Source organism: Mandrillus leucophaeus, unplaced genomic scaffold, assembly GCF_000951045.1.
Source record: "Mandrillus leucophaeus isolate KB7577 unplaced genomic scaffold, Mleu.le_1.0 Scaffold4, whole genome shotgun sequence".
In the NCBI taxonomy this organism is placed as follows: domain Eukaryota; kingdom Metazoa; phylum Chordata; class Mammalia; order Primates; family Cercopithecidae; genus Mandrillus; species Mandrillus leucophaeus.
This window is the reverse complement of record NW_012104253.1, coordinates 1,965,720-1,974,237: the sequence shown is the minus strand read 5'-3', so window position 1 is coordinate 1,974,237 and position 8,518 is coordinate 1,965,720. Positions and strand designations below refer to the sequence as shown.

The 8,518-nt window shown below is 51.1% G+C and overlaps 1 protein-coding gene across 1 annotated transcript in view; it reads right to left on the bottom strand.

Annotated features, from left to right (window-relative positions):
- Nucleotides 1-8,518, bottom strand: part of HSP90AA1 (heat shock protein 90kDa alpha (cytosolic), class A member 1) — a 70,183-nt gene that overhangs the window by 7,596 nt on the left and 54,069 nt on the right. The window lies entirely within an intron of this gene.

Here is an 8,518-nt window from a genome sequence, read left to right as displayed (position 1 = left end):
GACCTCCCGGGCTCAGGTGATCCTCCCACCTCAGCCTTCCGAGTAACTGGGACGAGCGCGGGTGGAGGACCACAAGCGCGGACACCACACCCGGCTAGTTTTTGTATTTATTTGTATAGTTGGGGTTTCACCATGTTGCTCAGGCTGGAAGAACCAGTTTCTACATGAGAATTTTCAGATATTTTGGTCAAGGCCAGCTATGAGAACCTTGGAGGTGTTGGGGTTCCTTAGACTTGGTTCCCATGCCTGGTCCATGTCCTCTTCCTCTCTGGCGCCTCCCATGATTGGGCCTCCTCCTGCCTAAACTCATAGCCAGGTCCTGGGAATATCTGGAAGCTCCTTACCGTGTAAACAAACGACGGAACTACCTCCGCTTCCTGGTCTCTAGGGAAACCAACTTGCTCAGGAGCAGGGGTTTTCAGACTGCGGCCTGGGACCCTTTAAGAGTGTGTGAAATCAACATAAAGCGTCTTGCCCGGCATTACAAAGCGGGAGAAGTGGATGGAAAGTAGCAGCCACGTGGCGCGGGCCCCAGCGGTGGTTACTGGGTGTGTGCCGGCTCCCGTGATAGCTGTTCCGCAGCCTTGGGGGGCGCCCCCGGCCCAGGCCTTCCCTACACTGCAGCCGGGACCGGCGGGGAGGAATCCGGAAGCAGGCGGGGCGGCGAGCAGGTCGCTGAAGGGGCGCAAGGTCTTCCCTGGCGAGTGCCTCCTCCGCCTGTTTCCTTCCTGTCACCACCAGCCACTGTCCCCACTCTCCTCACTTGTAGGAACTTTTCCTACCGCAGTTTCTGCCATTGCCAATGGGGTTTGAGATTTCTTATAGAAGAGCCATCCCGGGCCCTAGCTCTGACATTCTGTCTTTTGTTTTTGGGACCTTCATTTTTCCCCATTTCTCCAGTGAACCTGCCCCAAAACCCCTCCCTGGGTCTGGGCATCACTGGGAACTACTGTTTCCCTTCAGGCCCCACCTTTAATGTCCCTCCTTTCTTCCACAACTTCCTGTCTTTCCAGCTTTCCCGCCTCGGTTAATAAACAGGACATTTTTGTCCTGTCTCCGGGTGACATTCCACAGTTACACACCAGTTGAGACCTCTGCCATGGTTTCTACCATCAATATGCCAGCCCCTGGCTGTTCCTTCTCTCTTCTCAGACTCATGCCCCTCTCCCTGGCACATCTCGGAGCTCCTGGAGGTGGGTCCTTGTCCCCAGGAAATCTTGTCCAGCACTCACACTAATAGAACTTGTGTGCAGATGACTCACGGAAGAGCCGGGCCAGGACTCAGCTCCAGACCTGGATGCTGAGCCTCATGAGCTTCTCCCACCTCTCCAGCCCTCTATGAGGGTTCGTTAGCCAGGTGACTGACTATCCCACCACCTTAAAGAATCCCAAGCTTCCCCATAAGGGATCTGGCACTGAGTCCTGCCACTTATGCTTCCTAAGTACCTCTTGAACCCAGCCACTTCCCTCCACCTTCATCTCCCGCTTCCACACAACCGGGAACTCACCGGGAAGGCCTCCATAATCACCTGACTGGTTCCTGCATTTGGTCTGGTCTGTCTCCAACCTGTAGCCAGGGTGAGCTTTGAGAACACAGACCTGGCCCTCTCTATTCCCTCCTCCCCACCCTCCGCAAATCCTAGCTGACTTCCCATCCTTCTAGGAAGAGAACAGAGCTCTTTAGGCCTGTGAGGCCCTGCAGGTTGCTGCTGCCTGCCCATACAGCCCCAGTTCCCACTGTGCTCCTATTTCTGTGTCTGGCACTCTCTGCATGACTCGCCCCCACAAGGCTGTGCAAATGCTGTTCCCTCTGCATGGAACACCATTCCGTCTGTTCTTCTATAATTAATTTCTTTTTTTTTTTTTTTTTTGAGACGAAGTCTCGCTCTGTCGCCCGGGCTGGAGTGCAGTGGCCGGATCTCTGCTCACTGCAAGCTCCGCCTCCCGGGTTTACGCCATTCTCCTGCCTCAGCCTCCCGAGTAGCTGGGACTACAGGCGTCTGTCACCTCGCCCGGCTAGTTTTTTGTATTTTTTTTTTTTTAGTAGAGATGGGGTTTCACCGTGTTAGCCAGGACGGTCTCGATCTCCTGACCGCGTGATCCGCCCGTCTCGGCCTCCCAAAGTGCTGGGATTACAGGCTTGAGCCACTGCGCCTGGCCTCAACAACATATTTCTAATAGATCACCAAGCCCTGCAGATTTAGCATCCTAAATATTTGTTGACCTCATCCCACAGTGATGTTGCTGTTAGGGCAATCTGACCATTTTCCTTCTCCATTTGAAACCTTTCAGTGTCCCTCAGTAAAGCTGGAGCATGGATTCTGGATCCAGGTGGCCTGGATTCAGATCTTAATTCAGCCACTGCCTGTGAGACCCAGGACAAGTCACTTACCCTTTCTATGCATCCATTTCAGTATCTGTAGCATGGACATAAACATGTCTTCTTCATAGAGTGGTTATGAAGCTTAAATGAGCTGCTTCTGGTTTTGGAAATGGCTCAGGTGATAGCCTACTCCATAGCAATTTATGCCCCCTTACATGCTTACCAGGCAGCAGGCTAGCTACTTTGCATGCAGTTTCTTAATCCTCTCAACTCTGAAGTAGGTGGCTTTGGTCCCACTGTACAAATGAGAACCCTGAGGCTCAGGAGAGGTAAGTCATTTACTCAGGGTCACCCAGAGCAAGGGCCTCCAGGGCAGTTACACCCAGGTCTGGTGTGATTTTTTTTTTTTTTAATCCTGATGCACAGTCTCAGCCGGGTGCAGTGGCCCACACCTATAAACCCAGCACTTTGGGAGGCTGAGGCAGGCCAATCACTTGAGGTCAGAAGTTTGAGACCTGCCTGGCCAAAAAGGTGAAACCCCATCTCTATGAAAAATACAAAAAAATTTAGCTGGGTGTGGCAGCACACACCTGTAGTCCCAGCTACTCGGGAGGTTGAGGCAGGACAATTGCTTGAACTCAGGAGGCAGAGGCTGCAGTGAGCCGAGATTGCGCCACTGCGCTCCAGCAGGGGCAACAGAGCCAGACTGTCTCAAAAAAAAACCAAAAAGACACAGTCTCACTGTGCTGCCGAGGCTGGAGCACAGTGGCACAAACATGGTTCACTACAGCCTCAACCTCCTGGGCTCAGGTGATCCTTCTGCCTCAGCCTCCTGAGGAGTGGGACCACAGGCATGTGCCACCACACCCAGCTAAATTTTTTTTTTTTTTTGTAGAGATGAGGTCTTGCCATATTACCCAGGCTGGTCTTGAACTCCTGGACTCAAGCAGTCCTCCCACTGTGGCCTCCCAAAGTGCTGGGATTACAGGTGTGAGCCACCACAACTGCCCTTGGCTCATACATTTTGATACATTGTTTTTTTCCTTTTCATTCAGTTCAAAATATTTTTAAAATGTGTTTTTCTTATTTCTTGACTCATGGGTTATTTATAAATGTTTTAGTTAGTTTTCAAATAGTTGGAGGTTTTTCAGATTTTTTTGTTATTGATTTTTTTGTTATTTTTTTGAGACAGTCCCACTCTGTCGCCCAGGCTGGAGTGCAGTGGCATGCTCTTGGCTCACTGCAACTTCCCCCTCCAGGGTTCAAGCAATTCTCATGCCTCAGTCTCCCAAGTAGCTGGGATTACAGGCGTGCGTCACCACACCTGGCTAACTTATTTGTATTTTTAGTAGAGATGGGCTTTCACCATGTTCGCTAGGCTGGTCTCAAACTCCTGGCCTCAAGTGATCTGCCCGCCTTGGCCTTGCAAAATACTGGGATTACAGGAGTGAACCACCATGCTATTATTGATTTCTAACATTTAATTCCATTGTGGTCAGAGAACATACTTTGCATGATGCAAATCCTTTTAAATTTATTGAGTCTTGTTTAATGGTCCAGAATATGGTCTACCTTGGTTAAATGTTCTTTTTGAAAAATAATTATGCCTAGAGAAAGATGCCAGTCATTTACATAAAATTTTAGAAAATGCAAACTAATCTCTAGTGACAAAAAGCAGATCACTGGTTGCCTGTAGGAGGTGGGCAGACAGGGGCGGGAGGGAAGGATCCCAGGGACCTGAGGAAACTTTTGGATGATGAATCTTCATTATCTTGATTGTAGTGATGATTTCCTAGGTATATACATACGTTGAAATACATCAAATTGTACTTTAAACGTGCAGTTTATTGTCGTTTTTATTGAGACAGGGTCTGTCACTCAGGCTGGAGTGCAGTGGCAAAATCTTGTCTCACTGCAACCTCTGCCTCCCCAGTTCAAGTAACTCTCATGCTTCAGCCACCTGACTAGCTGGGACACGTGCGCCACCATGCCCAGCTAATTTTTGCTTTTTAGTAGAGACATGGTTTCACCAAGTTGCCCAAGCTGGTCTTGAACTCCTGGCCTCATGTGATCCGCCTGCCTCGGCCTCCCAAAGTGCCGGGATTACAGGCATGAGCCGCTGCGCCCAGCCAACAGTTGTTTTTAAATAATCGATGTTTAGCAAACCTTGTAGAAAGTTGAAGAAATGTTCAGGATCAAGCTATAGTTATATAGGAAAAGTAAGTGGTTCATACTTAGGAAAGAAAAATTGTAAATCAGTGTAGTGTGGGAAAAGTAAATTTAAAAATATATATATACTTAAAAAAAAAGGCCAGGTGCAGAGGCTCACGCCTGTAATCCCAGCACTTTGGGAGGCCAAAGTGGGCGGATCACAAGGTCAAGAGATCAAGACTATCCTGGCCAACATGGTGAAACGCCGTCTCTACTAAAAATACAAAAATTAGCTGTGCGTGGTGGCATGTGCCTGTAATCCCAGCTACTTGGGAGGCTGAGGCAGGAGAATCGCTTAAACCCGAGAGCGCGCCACTGCACTCCAGCCTGGTGACAGAGCAAGACTCTCCGTCTCAAAAAAAAAAAAAAAAAAAATCCAGTCATTTCTTGGAGACACAGTTTCCAAGAAAGATGGCATCAGTTAAAGCACAGGTCTGGAGCCAGATTGTGAATTCCGATCCTGCCACTCACTGGCTGTGTGACTCTGAGCAAGCTCCTCAGCCTCTCTGTGCTTCGGTCTAAATAGCTCTACAATAGGGGTGTGACCATAGAAGGGACATGAAAGGGCCGGGTGCAGTGGCTCACACCTGTAATCCCAGCACTTTGGGAGACCGAGGCGAGTGGATCACCTGAGGTCAGGAGTTAGAGACCAGCCTGGCCAATGTGGTGAAACCCCATCTCTACTAAAAACACAAAGAATTACCCAGGCATGGTGGCATGTGCCTGTAATCCCAGTTACTCAGGAGGCTGAGGCAGGAGAATCACTTGCACCTGAGGGGAGGAGGTTGCAGTGAGCCGAGATTGTGCCACGACACTCCAGACTAAGAGACAGAGCAAGACTCTGTCTCAAAAAAGAAAAAAGAAGGGATGTGGGGGGATCCTGGGAGTAGGTGGCCATTTATGTTTCAGAGGTGACCCTAAAGTGGATTTCCACAGAGCAAACCAGTTTTTCCATTGAGTAACTATAAAATCAGGATACTTCAGTACCAAAACTTCACCAAGCGAGTTTTAACCTGTCTTTCAAAGGTCAGCTTGGGGTTAGTCACTTCTTGAATTCACCACATGCTGCCACTGGGAGGTCGGCAAACTCTCCTTCCCCTCCCCTCCCACTGTTGGCAGCACTGAGTGCGGCTGAAAGAATATGTCTGGCCACGTTGATAAGCCAGAAATGGAGTCTTACTGTTCGTTATTTGTCTGTTCACCATTCATTTCATATCTGTTTACCAAAAGCCCGTGTCCACGCCCTGGGTCAAAGTGGGAGCAAAACTGGGTCCTCACCATTGTGACGGAGGCAGACATAAAGCCCCCACCACCTAAATATGTGGACTCAGAAACTCTTGAAGAGCGCTGGGATGGTGAGGGGCACCCCAAGCACTGAGGAGGGCAGGTGCTGGCTGCGGGGAAGGAGTGTGGGGAAGGGCATGCAGGAGAGGGAGGGAACAGAGTTTGCAAGAGCCCTGAGGGTCTGCGGTGAAATCTAGAAGGAATACTAGGAGTTAGCCAGGGAACAGTGAGAAGGCAAGAATTAAAAAGAAAATGGAGGCTGGAAAATTCCTTCAGTGCAGTGGGTGGGGGGACACAGACCTTTTGGGGCAGGGGTTGGCCACCACTGGAGCTGAAGTCAGAGGTAGGTGGGGGCCAAGGGACTGGAAATGTGGCCTGGAAACCAGAGGAGGTGTTGTGGCGTCTTCCCAGGAGCTGCAGTCTGACCCACGTCCACTCTGACCGTGGGGTGGAGGAAGCACACTTCCAGTGAGACCTGAGGAGGACCTGTCCCCGAAGAGTTGGTGGGTGGAGCAGGGGCAAACTTGGGAGCGGTCAGGGGAGTGAGTTAACCGGGTGAAGCACAGGAGCCCCAGAGGTTCCCAGGTGGATGAGGCTGTGCTCACCAGGGGAACACAGGGCTCAGGCAGATGGTGGCAGGTGACCCTTGCCAGTGGTTCAGTGTCACCTTTGTTGGACCACAATGTCTGTGGCGCATCCATGTGGATGGGCCTCCAGTGAACAGGATGCTGGGAACATGAGCAGGAATGTGCTAGAAGGGATGTATTGGGAAGGAAGGGAATGAGACAGGCATGGATGGGCACAAAGACGGTTCCCAGGATGGCAGTCTCAGTAGGGCCAGAAAGCCTGGGATCTCAGAGGAAGAGAGGCCTGGGGGACAGGAGGCTGTGCCTGTGAGGGGGTCCAGTCCTGGGGGTGCTTGGGTGTGGGAGCACCTGTGGGAGAGGGTGGCAGGACTCTTTCCTCCCTGTCACCCCTCAGCTGCAGGCCTCCCGAGCCTCCCTCCTGCGGCAGCCTCAGTCTGCACCCCTGGCATCTGCTCTGAGTCAGGCAGGGGACGGTGTGCGTAAGCCCCTCTGGGCAAAGCACAAAGAACTGACAAAGCAGAGGCAGCTCCCTCAGGAGCTTATGTTCTAGTCGGGGAGGGACAGGCCAAAAACATGCAAACAAGTGGGATGCCTTCGGACATGCTCCTGTCTCCTAGCAGAACCAGGGGTCCTGGACATAAATTTGAACTCCTTCCCCAAAGTACTGCCATTTTCCCTTGAACTCACCTTTAGATCTTCTGAGTCATCTTTGACTCATCTCTTGTCTTCAGCCCCCACATTCTGACAGCTGCCAAGTCTGGTGGATTTTTCCTTTAAAACATTCTTTCTCTCTGTGCTTAGGGTCCTGCCCTGATCCAGGCCCTCAGGGCCCCAAACCATTTCCACTTCCAGCTGGCTCTTGCTGGGTTTGTGTGTTCTACATTCCCGCTTTCATCTGCCCACTTCCCAGTGCAGAAAACTGACAGGCTCCCAGGACACTGAGCTTGTAGTCCCTCTCTTGGTATTCAAACCCCAGGGCCTGGCTGACCCTGCCTCTGCCTGCTCACTGCTGGCACGTCAACACACACCTTCCTTGGGAGGCCCCCTCCTGTGCCCATCTCCATGCCTGACCTTGGTGCTCTCAGACCTGGAATGCCGGGCACCCACGTGTCACCAAGGCACCTCCAGCCCTGCCCACAACCCAGTTGAGTTCCCTGAAGCAGCCTAATAGGGCACCATGGTCAGCCCTGACCAGGGGACCTGGTGATTTAAGAATATGGCAGAGAAATAGATACTGAGAGAGGCAAACAGAACACGAAAGGGGGGTGAGGGTGGAGGGTGCACCAAGAATATGCGGCTGCATTGTTTTCTGGTTTTGTTCCAGCCTCCTCTCCTCCTCTGAGTTCGCAGCAGCTCCATTCTCTCGCCCCTCCCTCCAGCCTCCAGGGGCAGCAGATCCTGTTAAGTGTACTCAGGGCCCCTCAGATTCAACGTTACAGCACTACCTTTCATTCACCCAGATTACTGCAGCAGCCCAAGCGTCTACGTTCTGCCCCTGATCATCTCTCCATGCTGGGTTGTTCTCCAAGTGCACCTGGAATCTCTTGCGATGCCCTTCTCCAGGCAAACACGTGTCTGCCGAGCTTGGCTTGGAAATCACCTCCTCTGGCCAAATTCACTCTGGGTGCCTCCTCCACAGCTCTTAGCCCCTGCTGTGAATTGAAATTAGACTCTGTCTTTCTCATTTCAAGACCCAGCACATGGCACGCAACCATCTATGTGTGCTGAATGGATAACTGAATTGCTTTCCAGCGGGACCAAATGGAAACCCTTCGCCCAAAGGCTGTGATTAACCTTTGGCGCCACCTACTGGCCAGCTAATTGGTTGTATATGGGGCCTCCAGTTGGAAATGACTTTGAAGTTTAGGAATTTCATTTTTTCTTTATTCCCTGTGAATGGGAGAATCAGGAAAGTGAGAATTATGTGACTTCCAGTCTAGATCACCATCATTAGTGTTTCACCCTGAAAAGTTCATGGCAAAGCTTCTAGCCTTTCATGGAGTAGGAATGAAACTGTCTGTGTAAGAGAAGAAAGCAATTTTTTTTTTTTTGAGACAGAGTCTGGCTCTGTCGCCCAGGCTGGAGTGCAGTGGTGCGATCTCGGCTCACTGCA